We start from the raw sequence: 19,108 nt of genomic DNA, 5'->3' as shown, positions 1-19,108 counted from the left end.
ATGGCAGGCACAAAGCTGAATACACACGCACACGCTCTCCATCTCGATTTCCCCTCTCTTTGCACGTAGATCACCACCTCCCAGAAACAGCAAAACAATTTCCTTTTCAATCTGCCACACAATAACTGGGCCACTGTTTATTGACCTTTTGCACGGTGCTTTTCATCAGGCAATCAGTTCCCTGCTCCAGGTACAGAAATATAATCTGGGCCCACGGCCCAACACTGTAAACTCGCCACCTTCCAGTTGGCTGGAGTCACTAACCTTGCTTCTCCATTCAAATGAGGAAGCGGGATGAGAGTCCCGTGGGACGATCCAATTCAGGATTGCCAGTCGTTTGTTATGTGCACTGATTGAAAAATCATGGGAGACCATGAGAATTAATCTCAGTCTCAACCCTCGTGAAATAAGTTAATAGCAAAATCATACTAGGGCTCAGACAACAGATATTCAAGGGAGCGAATGAAAGAAAGAAGAGTTGCGACGATTTCTCCATGCGTCGTTGCTTTTGTTTGTTTATTTGGGTGGAGCAGCTCTGTTGCTTTGGAGCCTTTCTGTCTTTTCCCTGAGATGAGGTTTTGGAGAGGGTGAAGTGTTGACAGGAGCTCTGTCGTGGCAGAAACCTCCCGGTGCCAAGTGAATAACGGTGACGGGGCGACTCTCGCTCAGCTGATGAGCGACGGAAGCCAGGCGGGCGGGCGGTGGCTTATCTGCCCAAACAGCTGGAGTGCACCACACCTCCCGCGGTGAGCGCCGCTGCAACTCAACGACACCACACAAGGAGAGAGAGAGAGAGAGAGAGAGTGAAAGAATACGTGAAAACGAGGGTAGGAAGGTAGAGATAAGTGGCAGTCAGAGAGAGGCAGACCGAAAAGAGAGATGAGAAAGATAGAATAAGAGGTGACGGTTGGGAAATGTGTATAGGAAGAAAGAGGGTGGGTAGCAGTGATGGGGGGCTTGAGTAAAAGGAAGGAGTGATAACACTTCTGCATGCTGCCCCCCCCCCCCTCTCTCTCCCGCTCCCGCTCGGAGATTACACCAACCTTGTTCTGCTGCTCACTCACAGCTCGTTCCCCTTCCTCTGCCCCTGCCTTGCTAGAAAGCGCCCGTTCTCTTTGTAACACATCCCTAACACACCGGAATTCCATTTGGGAAAGTGCGCCGTGCCAAACTCATCTCCAGAGCCTGTGGGGTGTTGACTAAGCTGCGAGGGGCTGCTGTCTGGGTGCTGCACTGGGCTTTGTACAAGGTGTGAATGTGAGACCCAGGTGTCACTTTAATAGAGACCCAAGTTTTAACGTTGGAGCAATACAGCAAAGCTGAATTTACCAACAGGCACCTTACTGGGAGTTGAGAGACCGTCATTTTTGTTTACCTTAAACGGTTGGATCCCTTAAATGTTTCATTCAGCTGTAGCTACAGCACTATACAAAACAGAGAAAAGCAAGAGAGGGCAGTCTGCCTCTGGGTCTGTCTGTTTGTCATTGATGGCTCCTCTTTCAACTAAATGTACATTACATTTAGCAGACGCTCTTATCCAGAGCAACTTACAGTACGTACAGGGACATTCCCCCGAGGCAAGTAAGTTGAAGTGCTTTGCCCAAGGACATAACGTCATTTGGCACGGCCAGGAATCGAACCGCTAACCTTCTGAGTAATAGCCGGATTCCCTGACCGCTCAGCCCCCTGACTCCCAACTATTGTAGTAATAAAATTACAGTGGGCACCGTCTGATTGATGAAATCAATAATCTAATCTGATGTCATCTCATTGATGAAAATGCTATGTCTGCAAGCACCTTTTTTACACAAAGGAGAGTCTCCCTGCATCCCGCAATTCAGTTTCTTGGCCCCTAAAGAACATATTTCTATGATATTCACAACACAGAGCAGTAGTTATCAGCATCAGAGGTTTGGGATTGTGAAAAATGACAACGACGCCACTGTTACCTCTCTTTACTCCAAACCCACCCTGTGTCTTCACCATCACACCATACTTTAGCTGCTTTTCAAGATTATCAAACACTTTGTGAACCCAGTTGTCTGTGAACAGAGAAACCAAAACTGAGAGCAAACAATCTCCTGCCACCCAGGGTGTGGTAAACCCAACTGACTACAAAACTGCCAACTACGACCAAGTGCGCCAACCCCTGTGTAGAAACAGACCATACAAAGAGTATAATGAGGATAAACACTCATTTTAAAAAGACACAGCATATCATGACTGCTCTTGCAACCCAACAGCACAGCCAATAGATGGTACTTTAGAAATGTGTTTGCCTCAGCAAGGGCGCAGATATCTCTTTATTTTCTTTCTTTCTCTCTCTCATTTTTCTTGGCAAGTCAGCAGTGGTAATTGGCATGCATGTCCTGGCAGTGCACTAGACGAGCTGGATCCCGAATTTGGGCACAAAGTACAACGGCTCCGCTTTGCCCACGTAATTTGGTTAAAGCTATGATTCAGCTACAGGCAGAGTCCTGTAGTGCTCTACTGATATAATCCATCACTTCGAATTCATCCATTCTCTCTAATAAAACAACAAACTGTGACATACTATTTCCCTTCCCACGCCAACTCCCCAGCAGGTTACCACTCCTTAGGAATCAACAGCAGTCTGAGTTTACCAGAGCTTTCGACTACCGCCACTATGTCAAAAGCGGAGAGGCAAGAAGTAGCTGGGATAAGTGGGTGGGAGGAGAGGGGGAAATAAGAAGTGGTGGTGATGGGGGGAGGGGGGGGGTGACGAATCTTGTCATTAACCTTGCCTAGGTCCGGGGAGAGCCAAAGGATGAGAAGGGGGTGGGAGGGACAGTAGGGAGTAGGGAGGCAGGAAGACTGCTGCCACAGGGGTCTGTCTCCTAACTGCGCTGCACTGTGAGAACGCCTGGCATCCAGATGGACTGAGGAATTGATCAGAGGATATTGTCCAGAGACCAGCAGAGACAGCAGGCTATATTTAAATATGAAGTGCATCTGTCCCGTACGTATCCAATGCAATAAACAGTCAATGGAATTTCTACTGGGTGTTTGAATTTGGGCCCAACAGTACCTTTGGAGATCAATGGAAGAAGATGCATGGTAGAATGGGAATTTGATTATTTACATCAGATATATTAGGTAACTATCAGGGATAAGTTTTGCAGTTCTTCACATCATTTTCCAGCTAAGTGCCAAACAGACCAACTACTTGGATATAACGACCTTGAGAGCAAAAGAACAATATCAGCATCTTTGCAGGGTGAGTTTGGACCAGAATTTCAAATAGAACAGAGAAATAAACCATTCGGTTATCCTGTCGCTGTGTCACTCTGGTGTCCTTTGGAGAGCTGTCCTACTTTCAGCCTGGTCTCTGTGTGACATCCATCTTTTACTGAGAAATGGCAGGCCCCTCCCTCCCTGCCAGTCTCATTTTCCCCATCTATTGTTCAGTGATGGAGCCCAGCACTAGCCATCACTAAAACCTCTCCAATACCTGGCAACTGATAAGCAGACAGACATGCAGGTGAGAGTAAAGGCTAGAATATAGTGCATTGACACTAGAAAATAACACATCCAGTCACTAGGTGTATACCCATTTATTCTGTCTTACCTGAATATGACTATTCAGATTCAAGGCCAGTGTTTCTCAGAGTGTTACTTTTTTTATTTATATGTGCTTGCTTATCATGCATCCATACTCCAAACCCACTTAGCTTCCAGAGTTTTGTCATGGCACAATAATGATCAGGTAAGAAATGCATGGATATTAAGCCCATGTGCCAAATGGCAGGTTAACTGAAAGACCTTTGAATAGGTGGATCCTAGTTCTGTATTGGAATCCCTTGGGTCCCAGATAGTTCTGGACGTTCAGAGAATCATCATCGCAGTGGTAATCACCAATTGACACAGGCAAATAGACTGACCTAAATTGACTCATAGGAGAGCACCGGCAAAAGCCAAGGGGTCAATGAACCCAAAAGATTCCAGGGCACGAAGCTGTCCCTGTAATGCTAGTCAAGGAATTCCCGTTAACATTAGTGCTTTGAGGAGACAGCTTGCTACTTCAGGAGAAATAGAAAAACGTGCACAAACACACAGAGGATTGAAGAGAGGTTTGCTCCATTGGCTCCAAGTGGAATGCTAATTAGGCCATGAGAAACAAGACGGCTCTCTCTGAAATGTCACATCCTTGTGAGAAGAGCAGGGATTGCGTTAGGTTAGACAGACTTCTCTGAACTAATGGAAGCCAGTGTTTACTTACCTCTCTCAAGGAAATTCTTGAGTTCCCTACTCTCTTTCCCTCAGCTTCTTTCAGAAAGCTCATTTCCATCTCTTTCCTTCTGACTTTCTGTTTCTCTGTTGATGAATGCTTTAATTTTAAGTAAGCCTTTTTTGGCCACAATTATTTTATAACATTTTATAAAAAGGTGTGCAAGCAGAAAGAATATGAATCTATCCAAAAGGGCAAAAAAACGGAGAAAATACGAGTGGACAGCTGTAGGACTTATCTAGAGCACAGTTCCGTCTTTCCAAGTAGTCCTTGTTTTTTTCCCTCTCCTTTCATCAAAACCTCAATTTTTCACCCTTACAGGAAAGGTCAGAATAAAGTTGATAAGGCAGTCTACACAGCATACAGACAGTTGTGAGAACATAGATCATAGAAGGATATTAGTGTAAACAAAGAGTGGTTTGTCATGAAAGGCGACACTTGAAAAGTGTGTTGGCCTTTTTAAATGGCAGGCCTCATTATCCATCTGGGTTCATTACATTTAAATGGAAGAAACTGAGATGAAGGGAACACTGTTAATGGAATGGAATACACACAGGCAACAAAATCTAAGCAAGAAATTAGATTTATGAAAAATATTTGAGGTACTTTTCCATTTAGTCAATGCATTACGTTTCTTGATGGACTGCACCCGAAAGTGTGGGCCCTGTGCACAGGAGCCTTTCATTGAACTATAAGGAGCAGAGCAAATGTAATGAACCTGTCACAGCATGACTCAGGTGCTTGTGCCTCCACTAACCCCCTCCACTCCTGCACTCCCATCACAACCAGCTCAGCCAGTCACCCAAACATCTGTGCTATATATATATATAAGGACAAAATAAGAAAGCTACAGGCTCTGGTGGGCTGAATGGGTTAGACGCTGGCCTCCAGCTTGTATTTCGTCTTAGTGTCTTGATTTGTTTAGAGAGTGTCGGTGACATGCTAAAAAGAGACTACCTCTCCCGTAGCCTTGCCAATGGCTACAAAGTTGCTGAATGTCACTCAAGATCTTTCAGCCACCAGGAAAAAAGAACGGGTGACTAAAAAAGAGAGGCAGAGAGAAAGCGGAAAAGATAGAGGCTGAGGAAGAGAGGCGTCACGCATCCTAATCCTGGCCTCCTGTGGCGCTCGCTGTATAATCTGAGAAGAGACTGTGGTATTCACATTTCAAAGGTGGAATATATCAGAGATTGAACATTCCTGACTTCCAAGCCAAGCACATTTGTTATGCCTTGCAATTTTCCGACCGTCTCTGGCACTGTTCACCATTTGTTGTTAGTTGATATGTTTCTTAGTGTGTTGTTGGTCTAGACTAGATACACAAGGCTAATGTTTCGTTGGTTCAATAACCCCTAAAGTCGAACTGATACACCACTTGTTTCCACACGCATCGAAGGGCGTGGGAATATCTTTATAACCGATCAATGCAGTTGGAAGGGTTACTCTGAAGTATCGACTTGAACTGTTTTACCACACATCTACATGCCTGTTGTGGCCAACTGCCATGGAAAAGAAAGGTTTAAAAGTGTAAATCTATTCTCTGTTTTCGCAATACCTAACAGATCCCATAATGAGACCATACTGATTTGTTTCAATATCTTAAATATTCTAAACATCAATGCTTTGTGACTTTCCCTTTGTGAATAGGATTTTATTTGTTCCATCATGAACTGAGGACATAAATCTTTCATTAGAGAACCCACACTGGTATTAAAATTGTGAAAGTTCTCTCTGACACACAAACATCAATCAGCTCTTGTTAGCATTAAACTGGATTCTATCAAGCTTGGCCTTGAACAAACATTGCCTGTAGGCTTTTGGCACACTCGAATAGTGTGCTCTAATGTTAAACATGCAATCAATGTTGACATGCCTTTTCATGTTGCATCAAGCGACTGCGAATGACAGTTAAGGTGGTGAAGAGCCCTAATTCTCGGCTGACATGTCAGATTTGAATATGAAAACATAATGTAAAACGGTGATTAAAACCCAATTAGAGTGTGTGCAGATGAAAAGTCAATTAGCGCTTCAGAGGCTGAGAATGGGCAGCTGCCAAGGTGAGGACAGAGGAAGAAGACAAAGAAGAAAAGAGATTAAGCGAGAGGGGAGGTAGCAAAGGAGTAGGAGAAGAATAGAAGAGTCAGAAACGAAGCTATGAAAGGATGTCCAACACAAGACTCATGATAATGCAATTTGAAGTAGAACACGGATGTGTCCCTCCTGTCACCAACCACCCATACATCGTGCCCACTTTGCATTATGTGGTGTTCAAAGGTTTTAGCCAATGGAACAAGTTGAGCCCCATTTAGAAAAAGCCACCAAATAAACAAAGCCTATGCAAATGACACCATTATACAGTCCCAGAGCTTCCCTCCCAGTTGACCTCCCTCTGATTGATCCAGAATAATTTATTTACTCCTGTAATGACCATTGAATATGAAGGAGAGATCGAGAGATAGTGAGAACGAGAGAGAGAACACGGCCATGGTGTCACTGTCTGGTTTTGATCACCGGCCCTCAGCCCACAGGGAGCGGTGTTTGCCGTGTTGAAATACAGTGGTGGTGACACACTGTCGCTGGAGCCGCGGCTCCGTGGGAGAGCAGCCAGAGGCATATGCAAGCACAAATAAACCGCCACACACGCCTCCCTCCCTTTTCATGACAAACCGGCCCTGGTCCCGGTGGAAAACCGGCAAAATGAATAACTAAGAACCAGTGGAGTGCTCTGCGCTTCAAATCACTGAGAATGGCTGGAAATTTGCGATACACATAACACTTAACACTCTTGCACTGAGGTGGCACGGAGGAGACTAATGAGGAGGTTGGAAACTGAGTGGATCTTTTTAGAGAGGTGTCAACCAGGGTTTGAGATGGTTTGCTTTGAGTGCATTTGTTATTGAGGTCTGATGATAGGGATACAGTCGACAGTCCTGGTCTTAACACTTAAGGGTTCCTCATTACTCATGATGATATTTGACAAAACCAGGGGTTGCGTGTGGATAAAAAGATACAGACAATTGCAATGCACCAAGTCTTGCAGTCACGCACTCACTTGTGTCCCAGTGAAAACAACTACATGGTGAAGTGTTTACATTGATTTGTTTTACCCTAAGATCTGACGGGTGAAAAAGGGAATAATGAAGAATCTTGAAATGTATCAAAAAGAAAAACATTTCAATTCGATATAAATTGGGGTCATTGACAGTGCATGCGCCAGATGTTCAGCGATGTCCGCTGTACTCTGTCCAACAAAGGCAAGCAGTCATTGCCCATATGTGTGTGTGTGTGACGTGTGTGTGAGAGCGCAAGCATGTGTGTCCTTATCAAAGTAATTTCATAAGGAATTCAAACTCTAATGGTTTGACAAAAACAGTTCCATGCAAGTTGTCCTCGATCCACATTTACATGTGACTTATTCTTTCGTGTGTTTGTGGGTGTGTTCCTTCAGTCTCCATGTATCTTTTTTTAGATTGCAGTGTGGGTGTGTATGCAATTGAGTGCATTGACATGCAAATTTGTTATTCATTCCTCTTTATGGCTTTCACGTCCTTTCATGCATGTGTATCACTCCCAAACAGCCTCAAAAAGGTACCAGGCTGACTGCAACTAGAACAGCTGGTAGTTGACCAGCAAGTCCCACTTTCACTAGCCTGAAGGATTCACGCTGTTTACATTACACCACAGGAAAAATGCCTTAGCTTCATTGTCATGGTTTGGGCATTAGACAAGGAAAGAGCAGACCTGGCAGCTTACTGTAGGCCTCAGCTGAATGTGATCTGTGGCTTAACTGGATTCTAAACAGGAGGCGGATGGATCAGGAGGACAGTGTGCACATGTTTTTATTCAGGGCACATTTCATTATCCATAATAGCAATAATCATACACCCTTGGCGTGCAGTGGTAAGGCCTGAAGCCTTTGGTGAGATGACTCAGCAAGGAGACAATATTCTCAATAAGAAATTTTATGCAAATCCTGTTGTGACCATCCATAAAAAGGTTAGATTTTAGGTAGGAAGTAAACTCCTGGTTTGGGAGATTAGAAATACCTTACAGCATTATGATTCAAAAAGGGAGAAGTGCAGAAAACCAACAGAAAAAGAGGAAAAGGCCACTCACTTTTGGGCCAGGTTTGATTTGCCAAATTCAGTTATATCAAATCTGTGTTGTCTGTGTAGGCTATACTTTTTTCAAAACACCCAAGGGAGATGATAAACCACTGAGCTGAAGTCATGAAAGCTATCTCTTCTCCACACAACAAATGTAATGGATAAAAACATGCCTTTTAATATAATTCAAATTTGTGATGTAATTAAATACATTGTACAATTGCATATTTGAGATTCTGCATTCAGTGATTCAGGGACTAGTTTTTTTTGCTCTACACACAGTTAAGCCAACTTCCTTTTCAGTTGGTGGTGATTTTTTGAGACACAGTGTGTAGAGTCTTACACTGGCAGTTAGACGAGTGCTATTGATTTTTTGCCTCTTTGCCCATTCTTGTCCAATCCATTTTCGCTGTTTAGAGGCAGTGCAAAAACTCAGAAAGGACTGTCAGCAACGCGAGCTATACAGAGTTCTTTCCAGTGTTGTGTTTTACTGAGAACCAGTTTGTTCTCTCGTGGCATGCGCTTGAGCCAGGTAGTGGCACCTGTTTCTACCTGCTGTGTCCTGTTCTCCGCCAGCCGCTCCTCTTTCCAGTGTACTATATTCATGCGCACGTAAACACGCAATCATCAGCTATCCAATCAAGCAAAGCTTTTTTTCATGGCATACTGAAGCATAAACACTGGGCACCAAGGCATATACTGTCAGCTAAGGAATATATGTTGCCAATTGCATTAACACTTGTTGTGTTTTCCCTTATTGCAAACAGTAACACAGATACAACCTTGGGGATGTGTTTTGAAATTTGACTTTAGTGTAAAGAATAAGTCCTCAGCATTGCATAAAGAGCAAGGTCCCTCAAAGTTGAGACTTGCCTGATCTTATAGAAAGTCACCCCAACTGTTGACTTTCTTGGATTAAAACTCTTGACAACCTAATACAGGGGTAAAAAAAACTAATAAAAAAAAAAAAAAAACTATCCCTTGCTCCTCAAACCCCATATGGAGACCAGGAGCCAAAACCTGAACAACACCTCCACAAGAGTATGCTTGACAGGGCAATCTGAGTGTAATGGAATTGAAGTTCTCCACTTTCAGCCACAGAGTGCAGAATCACCATGGAAACCCAGATGGTGGTTTGGCAGTTTTGAGCGTTTCCAATTTGAAACACTTTTTCTTAGTAGGACCTTAGCTTTATGGAGCATCTGAAAGCGATTTCTTTCCAGCTCATGAAAAAACCCACATAGATACCTTGCTTTTTCTCTGGTCTGCCCATCTTCCTTTACACTTTTTGTTTGTACGGTAATCATGACATGCACATGGTGTGGGTGCGCTATAGTTGTGGATGATGAAGGGCAGGAGATTGTAGGTAATGACAGGTCCATGAACAGTGAAACTTCCTTGAGCTTTCAGCAACACCTTTTGCTTACATTGCCATTTCAAATACCTACAGGAGGCAAGTTAATTGAATAAATAACGGACAAAATGCCAGAAACAAAATAGCAAAAAAGCTGGAGACAAGCTTGTTGAAGCAATGCAGGAGAAGGTGGCACAGAGACATGTGAAGACTGTGAATAGGGATGAGATTGGCTCACTGATGGCGTGTGCTTTCCAATCACAGGCATATTGAAAAATCTTGGGTGAGTGAAGATAAGATGGGCGAGAAAGAAGGGTAGAGAAGAGATTGGAATAAATAATAAAAGTGGATGAGAGAGCTAAAACAGCCTGGAGAGAAGGTGATTGAAAATAACCACCAACAAGGTGAACAGATTTAATAGACTGAAAGAGAACAGTGTTGGATTTTATGGTATGTATGTACGTGCGTGTGTGGTGTTGGTTACTCCATTTTAACACTGAACCCCTCTATGGGCTAATCCAAGTAATATTCTTATGCGTCTACCTCTTCTTCATCCATCTGCTCTTTTTGGCTAGCAGCTAAACCCGTCTAAACCCCGCTGAAGGGTGTGTGTTAAGGGGGTCAGAGTGGTGATTGGTTAGGGGTTTCTGAGACACTAACCTTCCTTTAATGGTTTAGTTCTTATTCCCCTACTGACAAAACAAATAGGAGCAAGTATAGTACTATGATCATTTCACATATGAAGTCTTCAGCAGGGTGGCCATCATCTCAATAACCAAGCTAACACGAGCAGAGAACATTTGCATTCCAGTAAACCGATTGCAATTACCCATTAGAAAGCATTCATGGGCAATTAATAAAGCAATCCTCTTAATGCTGCACCTAGGAAATGTACCAACATCAATTACACAAATTGGAATCAATAAGATAAAAATACGTTTTAACATAATCTTTTTTTTTTTTTTACAGTAGTAAACAAACCCTCACTGATGGAAAACAAAAATGTACCGGCCAAAATCACCATTCTCTAAGCAAGAGAACTTGAAAATGAGCAAAACAGTTCCGCTGTATTTGCTATGGAATGCCTATACTCATTTAACAGATTAAAAAGGAGAAACAGTAAATGACCAAGAACTAACATATTGCCAATAGTGCTGATCAGGCTAAACACTTTAGTGAAACAACCCCCAAGTACAACTGTATAACCTATAAATCTCTCACGTAAAACTAACGATTGTGTATTTTCATTACTATAAGATGCCTCTTTAGCTCTTAGGACCTGCTGTGGTGAGGACTAAACAAAATACAAAATTCAAGTTGATTCATTTTATCGTCACTTAAATTAATGCTTAAATAATTGGTTTTGCTAACTGAATAGGGTAGCGACATTTTGTATACTAATGTAGCCTTAGTTAATGACAAAATCCTACTTTTGTGAACCTTTACAGAAGGAGAAGCTACTGTATAGTTGTCTAAGCGGCAGATTTAGCTGGGTTTGTAGAATGGCAGGATAGGAGGGTACTGGATCTGAGTCACCCTTGCCACACATCCCGTCACTTTCATGATGGGGAAGAAAAAAAAAACGTAATCCAGCGCCCCAGGAGTCCACTTAAGCTAATTACTAGGTTGCCCGAGCATGCTGCATTCGTTAAACAAACAAGAAGGCAAGTGTAAGCTGGGTGTGAAGGCTCCTTCCTCGAAATCTTTGTTTTATTGTAATCAAGGGTTTAAATGAACATGCCCTTAACTATCCAAGCAAAAAAGACACTTGATTACGCTATAGGAAATCTAACAGAGACAAATAACTTGGATGATTTCTACTTAAACAATTACAATTGTCTTTAATGAAAGCATAAAGTGGGTTTCTTTCTTTCACTTTGAATAATGCTTTTATGTGAAAAGAATGCTTAAAGTAACAAAGTTACACAAGGATAAATATTTGTAAAGCCATTAGATTGAATGGCCCCATTACACTTTCTTGTGTTATTAACTTGAAAGATTGTGTCACTGGAATACTAAACTTAACTTCTTGAATAGGTGTAGACAGCTGATTTCAACATGACCGGCAATAGCCTGTCCCAATCAAGCAAATTGCTGTCCCAAAAACATTTTAACAGAATTACTAATAGCAATGCTTTGCTACACACTAACCTGGATTGAAAAACATGCATTATTAATGCTCGCTAGGGTCAAAGTTTTGTCCTTCCTCCTTATACTCAAGTGATTAGATACTATTCAGTTCAGGAACACAACATGAAGATAAAAGTTTAAAGCTGCTACCTTTTTGTCATGTCTCAAAGTAGTCTCTCCCTTGAGATTCTGCAGCATTACCTTTGGGATTGTGCAGGTGAAAGCTAAGGTGACCCCTTTCTGAGCATCTGAACAAGTTGGCTAGCTGTGAGCCTCACTTCCCCCCCCCCCTCCCCCCCTCCCCCCACACACCCACCCACAAACACACACCTTCTCAAGCCCCATCTCCCTGTGACTTTGAAGACCGGCCAGTGAAGAGCTTTGAAAAGCCTTCTGCGATCTGCCCACCATGACCAGGCACAGGATTAACAAACCCCTGAAGGATACAGTTGGATGATGGAGGGGGTGGGGGGCGGGGGGCAGCCTTTTTTGAAGGGGTAGCGTGTGCGCAAGCATTTCCCCTCTGGCCACAGCTGGAAGAATTAACAAGCTACTAAGGAAGCAGAAAACAGTCTCAAGTCTCTTTTTTTGGCTTCCCCAGCAACCAATTTGTGGTGAAGAAGTGAAGGAGGCCGCTAATTCTGCCTCTGACCTCCTCTTGCCTCAACTTTCAGCCTTTGTTGTGCAGCTCATAGGGAATACTATTTTTCAGTCCCTCTTAGCTTTGAGGTTCCAAAATCCATTTCAGAAGAAACCATCTATGTGTCTGAGAGAATGAGGGTCTTGGATGACATAAAGTATCATTAACAACATGTTAATATGGAAGAAATAATATGAAGTTAGGTACTCGCCATGGTACAAAGTCAACAAATCTCATAGTTCAAGACCCAATCGCTGAAACATGCAAGTTTGATAACAATGGCGTAAGTTTAGTTGACTGAATAAAGATTCTCACCATTCACTCCCGATATCTCCTCCCCACAATTGTACGTCTGCCACCTCTAATCTCAACTCCAAAACATCTCGAATCGAGCTCTGTTCATCCTACTTCCTTTGCTATACTAAATCCATTCCAGATGGCACAGTGTCAGGCTGTTGGTCGCAGTCACTCTTTGCTTCAGTTGCTTAATTTCAGGCACAGGGTATAAAAGATATGGAGGAAGGTTTGGGCCACAGTTCTTAGAGTTTACGTAGGCCAAATGGCAGGTTAATTAGGAATGCAGCCAGAGAACACATGCTCTTTTTGGTGACCGAGGGGGCAAGTTCTCCAAGGATGTACTCACTCAGTCAAGTGGATGGCTGAGGAAGTTGTGAATAGGCAATGTAGCACAGAAATGTTCACTATTTGAGTAGCAAATCCTAAGCAAGACGGGCAGGATACGCCGACATTGCTTTGCCTTGCTAAGACATTCATGAAGATTGTCTTGTTGTTACAAGGTCAAAGCAGGTGGGCACTCTGCCAACCATCTGGTACAGACCACCCTTTTGAAGATCTGGGCTGGTACCACTGCAGCTTGGCCTAGTTCTCCCTTGCCTTTGTTTATGTCAGTTGGTCACTGTAGACACACATGTTGACTTTGATTATGTCATTATTTTGCATATGATGACAATTGTCTTACACCACATCTAAAGCCTACAGACTTGTTTTTAACTAACCCCTTAAAATGATTTAAATATTAATGAAAAATTATGTGCAATCACTGAAATTAAAACTGTCTTAATTACATTTTCCAGCACTATCCATTAATCAAGTTGTCATACTATTCATCCAACTAGCAGACCATTCTGCTCCCTCATTAAACCAATACAATTCATACATATTAGGAATTCCAAGGCTGTGTAAAACTGTTTAGAGTGCATTCACGTCTGAGATGACTTCCAATCAAGCTCCAAAATTAATTTCATAACAACCCTGATACAATGTGCTTTTACCTTTTGCTCCAATCAATCACAACCCCAAGTTCTTGTGATCTGGCACTGTCGGATGCTTAGTTGTAGCTGATGAGTATGGTGGCCCAGAGTGATATCCCAGTGTCCATCTGAAGGGAGGCAAAAATAAAGAATATAAATAAATATATATATAATCTCATTATAACATAATGTCTATAGCAAAGATATGTCATGAGATTATTTTAGTGTGAATCAAAGACTGTACATTCTCAAAACAATCCCAGTCAGGTTTTTAACCATACATTACAGAACTTCACACCTCAGAGTTTGAGTACCATGTCAATCAAATCTTTTTATCAACATCATGCATCAATTACTAAGTTACAGAAAAGTGTGGCCATCTGCTTCTGCGTCTTGTTGATTAGGTGAGCCAACACAATATGTTTATTATGTATTCACCAACTCTGCATACTAATAAAATCAGTTGATTCTTCATGCTGTGCTGCTTTGTCAGCTGTCAACACATTAGTATAGCAGACAAGCTATTTTACCAAGCAGAATTATTGTTGTTTTTACAGGTTTCATGAAGAGAGATACTCATTTCAGTAGCTGTGCAGTGGTGGTGTGCACCTATTTTAAATTAATGCTCCAACCATTCTATCAATACTTAAGCAATCCATGGTATTATACATGTAATCTACAGTATGTATTAAATATGCAAATAATCCAAATAATATAATTAAAGATAATGTTGTTTACATAATCCATACTATATCAGAATTGATAAGCAACTCGCACTTATACGGAACCCACAAAATAGTTCAAATAAGATATAACATGTAGGGAATAACACTAAGAACTATCTTAAGAAAAAGTAAATTGTGCACTGATAAATAAACTAATAATAATATTAGTTATATTAGTTTATTAGTAATATTAGTAATATTAGTTAATAATAATATTTTGACATATCATAGACTTGAAGCTGGCAAAATCTCAAGACATCTCAGAACACAATCTGTTCTGAAAATCTGCTCAATGTGATTTTTCTCTTGCCAGTTCACCACTTATTGCAGAGTGGTTTGAGAAATCTAAGTTTTTTGGACTCTGTATCCTTCAACAGGACATGGTGCAGCTAAATAAATAAAGGTGTAGTGGTTTGATAAACAAAGCTGCTCCTTTTGAAAAAGCTGACACCTAAATGAAGCTTGATTTGGAAAAAAACATAAGGTTGAGAATAATCTGCTGCTTGAAAATCTCAAACCATAGGAGGTATATTGCTTGCAATGTATCCTGCTTATATTGTGAGTTACAGTATGAGTTAATCAAGCCTCAACCCTGTACCAACACACTAGATCCACGGGTGGACACATCAGAGACAGGCAGTATGCCACCACACAAAGAAACAAATCATTAAAAGATGAACGGTTTATAGGTACCACTGCCACAATAATTTTCAGAAATGAACCACAAAACACCAGTTGGAAACACCACAAGAACTCAGTTTGAGTCAGTCTTGAAACATCAATCGCAACTACAAGACCTTATGTTATTGAAACGCGTTAACCCGATAATTGTTATGGAAAATTCCTTCAGTCAGGAAATTCTTGAATCTCCCTGTCAACGTTCATGTGCACTTAAAGTTGGATTGAACTAGGTTAACTATAAATTGTCTGCAATTGTTTTTTTGATGGTAATTAATCCGTGTCACTCCAGTTCAAATGTTGGATTCTCATCCCCATCAGACCGATTTTAATGACTACATTGGGTAAAGCAGCAGCCCATAGATTAGCAACCTGATCAGATGGCAGCCACATGCTGATGGTAAGTCTCCTAAACCTTAAATGAACCATCTAGCTTATTTCTCTCCCATGGTCTCAAATGCAATACTTATGGACCATATAGCCCTATCTGGGGGAATTTGGAAATGTGTTGGACCCTGGCCAATGTGATATAGTTATCTTCTTTTTTTGTGGGGTGGTGGAAGGGTGCTGGAAAAAATATTAACAAATGTTGGTACTCAATCAACCAGTGTACCACAATAGATGAACTCCCAGAAATGTTCTTTTTTTAAATGCATTAAAAGGTTCCAGACTGCAAATTGCTCTATAATTTGAGAGTGAGTGTTGTAGTTCAAGTAATGAAGAAAGTTATACAAGGGATGCACAGTTCAATCAACACTGTAGATCAATAAGCCACCTGTTAAAAGTTGTCTGAATGACTTAATTTTGGCTCCATCTACCAACAACTAGTCAATGCAATATCGACAAATCAAAGTAATTTTGCACTGAATACAGGTAAACCATTGGTCTAATTCAATTAACTTTTAAGGCTTTAAACCTATTGCATGTGCGAATCAATCTAAAAGTGTCTCTATATCAATACGTTTTACACTGAAGATATGATCAAAGTAGAATGAGGAACAACTTAGAGAGACACATTATGAAACATACTGCACACTTCATGGAAACGTTATCAAAGGAGGGTCTGGTACTAGCCGTGCCAGCTTAATCTGTTCCGACTGTGTATGGTTTATCCTGTAGAACTGAGAGGAACTATTCCACCCCCAGAGCTAAAGCAGTTCTGTTCAGTCTGGGCTGCAACTCAAGTCTTGAGGAAACAAACGCCCATTGCTTAACAAGTACCACAAAGAAAGTGAGAAAATGAAAAAAAAATTGGCTACTAAACCATGTTAGAAGATGTTTATTTATGACTTGTTTTAGCAAGTCTGAAAGGAGCATTCTATAATCTCATCAGAAGTGTTCACAAATAACTATTGGAAGGACAAAGACATCTTGCACCTGACACTATGCTTTTACTACTGTCTTTGGGATACAGATCATTAATAGTGAAATAGGAAAGAATGTCTTCAGGGAACCAGAGTTCATCAGCCAAGAGTACAAATAACAATGATAAACATAACAAGCAACAATGATTCGACCAAGCAGTCCAGCAAGGCATAAACAAAAATCATGGTCTCAAGCCAGAGACATAACTTGAAATCACAGCACAAAACAACAGTTCTCAGCCAAAACACATTTCCCCTTCTGCACTATTAAACTAGGCTTGACCCAAGGAATTGTACCTCCTGTTTTTCTAATCGGGTATATGATTCAAAGGTTTGGTCCAACTTTGACCCATTGGTGGCTCTAGAGTGCTCGAGCCGCAGACTTGAAACTTGGTGAAAAGAATCAGGAGACCTTTCCCAAACAGTGTACCAATACCCTGCTGTACCAAATGTACAAAAAAAACATTCATACAGCCCGCCATAGAATATGAGTAGTAAGACAAAAGGTAGAATCTCAATGGGTGCCTTTGCAGACATCCCTAGGAAACAGAGAGTAACTGAGAACAGGGAGGAAGACATGGAGGACAGGGATGGTGAGTGAACTCCATGTCCCCTCTCAGTCTCTTCTGTGATGGCAGCAACTTGATTAATCATGGAGCCTAAGGCGGAAAGACTTAGCCGCTCATCATCCAGGATCAAACCCCAGGATGCAGGATCAGGTCCGTCCAGGGCTCTGCATTACGAACTTATAGAGATCATCCACAGCTTTGGAGCACCATGTCACAATAGGTGGTGCACCACCCACTGTCCTCCAAACTTAAGAGTTGACCATATGGTTCTCCAAAATGGTCTTATCCATTTGAAGTCATCATGAAAAGAAAAAAAAACATGGTGCTATTGTCTGGAAATCATACTATACCTAATACTAAACCAGAAAAAGAGTATTTCTGATTCAATGCCATTGATAAATGCTCATTATGATCTGCAGTATATCTAGCAAACCTTTTGAGCAAAATTGAACATTTACTTTGTAAACAAATCAAAATCACTGTTGTGATATGGCAATGTGTAGGCCACACATGGCTATGCAAATATAACATTTCAATTTGTATCTGTGCTAGTTCACTCTTTGAATAGTCACTTTTGTAAAACATATCACTGTAAGATCAACCTTTTGCTAATAAAGTGAATCTGTGGGGGAGGCATGTATTGTACACAAAAAAACTGCAAGAGACAGGCCAAGTCATACTGTAGCCTACTCTGTCTAAACAACAGACACACTGATGTGCTCTAAGAAAGTACAGAATGATGGAATTCCACTATGTACTGAAGTGCAGAGAGCAACCACCTGTGAACTTGTTGTAGGCTAAATGTTGGCTCTGTTGATTCTGTTCTTCCGTGTAGCTGTCTAACATGTGGAAAAGTGTAGTATTTCAATGAAAGTGAAAACACACACACACACAGATGAGTAAAGCATGTAAAGCAAGTACTCCTTTCTCACCATTTATTCTAACCACATTTTGTTCTCAACATGGGGCAGGGGCAAGTGACTCGACCCCTGTGAACCCCTCCCCCTAACTGTGGCCCCAGTCTCCAGACACCCAAAAACAAAATCCATCAGTATGCAGGCCATGCCACCTCCCCCCTTAGCTCCTCACTTTTGACCTTCCTGGGGCTCTCAGAGCATGACAGGGATTTGTCTGTGGGGCCACTGTCTGGTGTGTGTCAGACGTTAACAAAGTCCTCATGTCAGAGGAAAGAGCAGCAGCTAACTCTGTCCACTGCCAACACAATCAATCCTGCTGAGGAATTCAAGGTGGTCTGACCCACATCCAACCCTCCAGCTGAAACCAGGGCTCCAAGTTTGGCCGAGGGCTTTCCCTACGACTCCCTTTCACCCAATTGAAGGCCTGAATGACTGTCCAGGATGTGCTCGTGTTTCAAGAGTGGCACTGGTGGGTAAACCCCATTCAAACACACATTTCTTCACTCCCAATATCTTCTTGCCCAATATCAAGTGACATACCTTTTATTGGACAACTGAACAACCCTGGCTGTGGAATTGGGACACCAGGGGGTTGCCATTAGCATAGCATAATTACACTGGGGAAAGATCTAGTTAGCACAATACAATATCCTGCACACAATGAGAGACACATGGCACATCATTCGTCCTCCCATCCACTGACAGTCAGTCTATGATATTGAAGATTTATTCCAGAATTCAGACTGTTAGTTTAACTGATGATTGTACATTCAGTATGATAATAGCCAGAGTCTTGCACACAGTGAATCTGATTAGCAGCTCTGGGATAACTCTCCACTACCGTCCCTCTGTTGGGCATTATCATGCTAATCTTTAAGAAAAAAATACATTTGACTGAATGGCACATGTAATAGAAGGCAGGGACCTCCAAAGGCAAGTGAGGGAAAATACATCCTGCACTGCGATGGCAAGGGCCTTGACAGATGGACATAGATATTATGCTACTGCTTAATTAAAAGAACATTTAATTAAAAGGGTCTTTAGGCGAAAAGCTGCATCATTGTTTTCACTGACCCGAGTTTTCTCTGCATGTTAAGCAGGAGTC

The 19,108-nt window shown here is 41.8% G+C and overlaps 1 protein-coding gene across 5 annotated transcripts in view; it reads right to left on the bottom strand.

Annotated features, from left to right (window-relative positions):
• sema6e (sema domain, transmembrane domain (TM), and cytoplasmic domain, (semaphorin) 6E) overlaps positions 1-19,108 on the bottom strand; it is an 80,233-nt gene that overhangs the window by 54,479 nt on the left and 6,646 nt on the right. For 3 of the 5 annotated variants that reach the window (XM_047044291.1, XM_047044302.1, XM_047044279.1), the window contains exon 2: positions 13,772-13,878. The gene's annotated coding sequence lies outside the window, so the exon portion shown is untranslated. Of the gene's footprint in view, positions 1-12,794; positions 13,100-13,122; positions 13,396-13,771; positions 13,879-19,108 lie in introns of those variants that run through there. The other 2 variants (XM_047044284.1, XM_047044299.1) reach the window with 2 other exon arrangements.

The sequence above is a fragment of the Hypomesus transpacificus genome, chromosome 2, assembly GCF_021917145.1.
Source record: "Hypomesus transpacificus isolate Combined female chromosome 2, fHypTra1, whole genome shotgun sequence".
Classification (NCBI taxonomy): domain Eukaryota; kingdom Metazoa; phylum Chordata; class Actinopteri; order Osmeriformes; family Osmeridae; genus Hypomesus; species Hypomesus transpacificus.
This window is presented reverse-complemented; position numbering and strand designations above follow the sequence as displayed.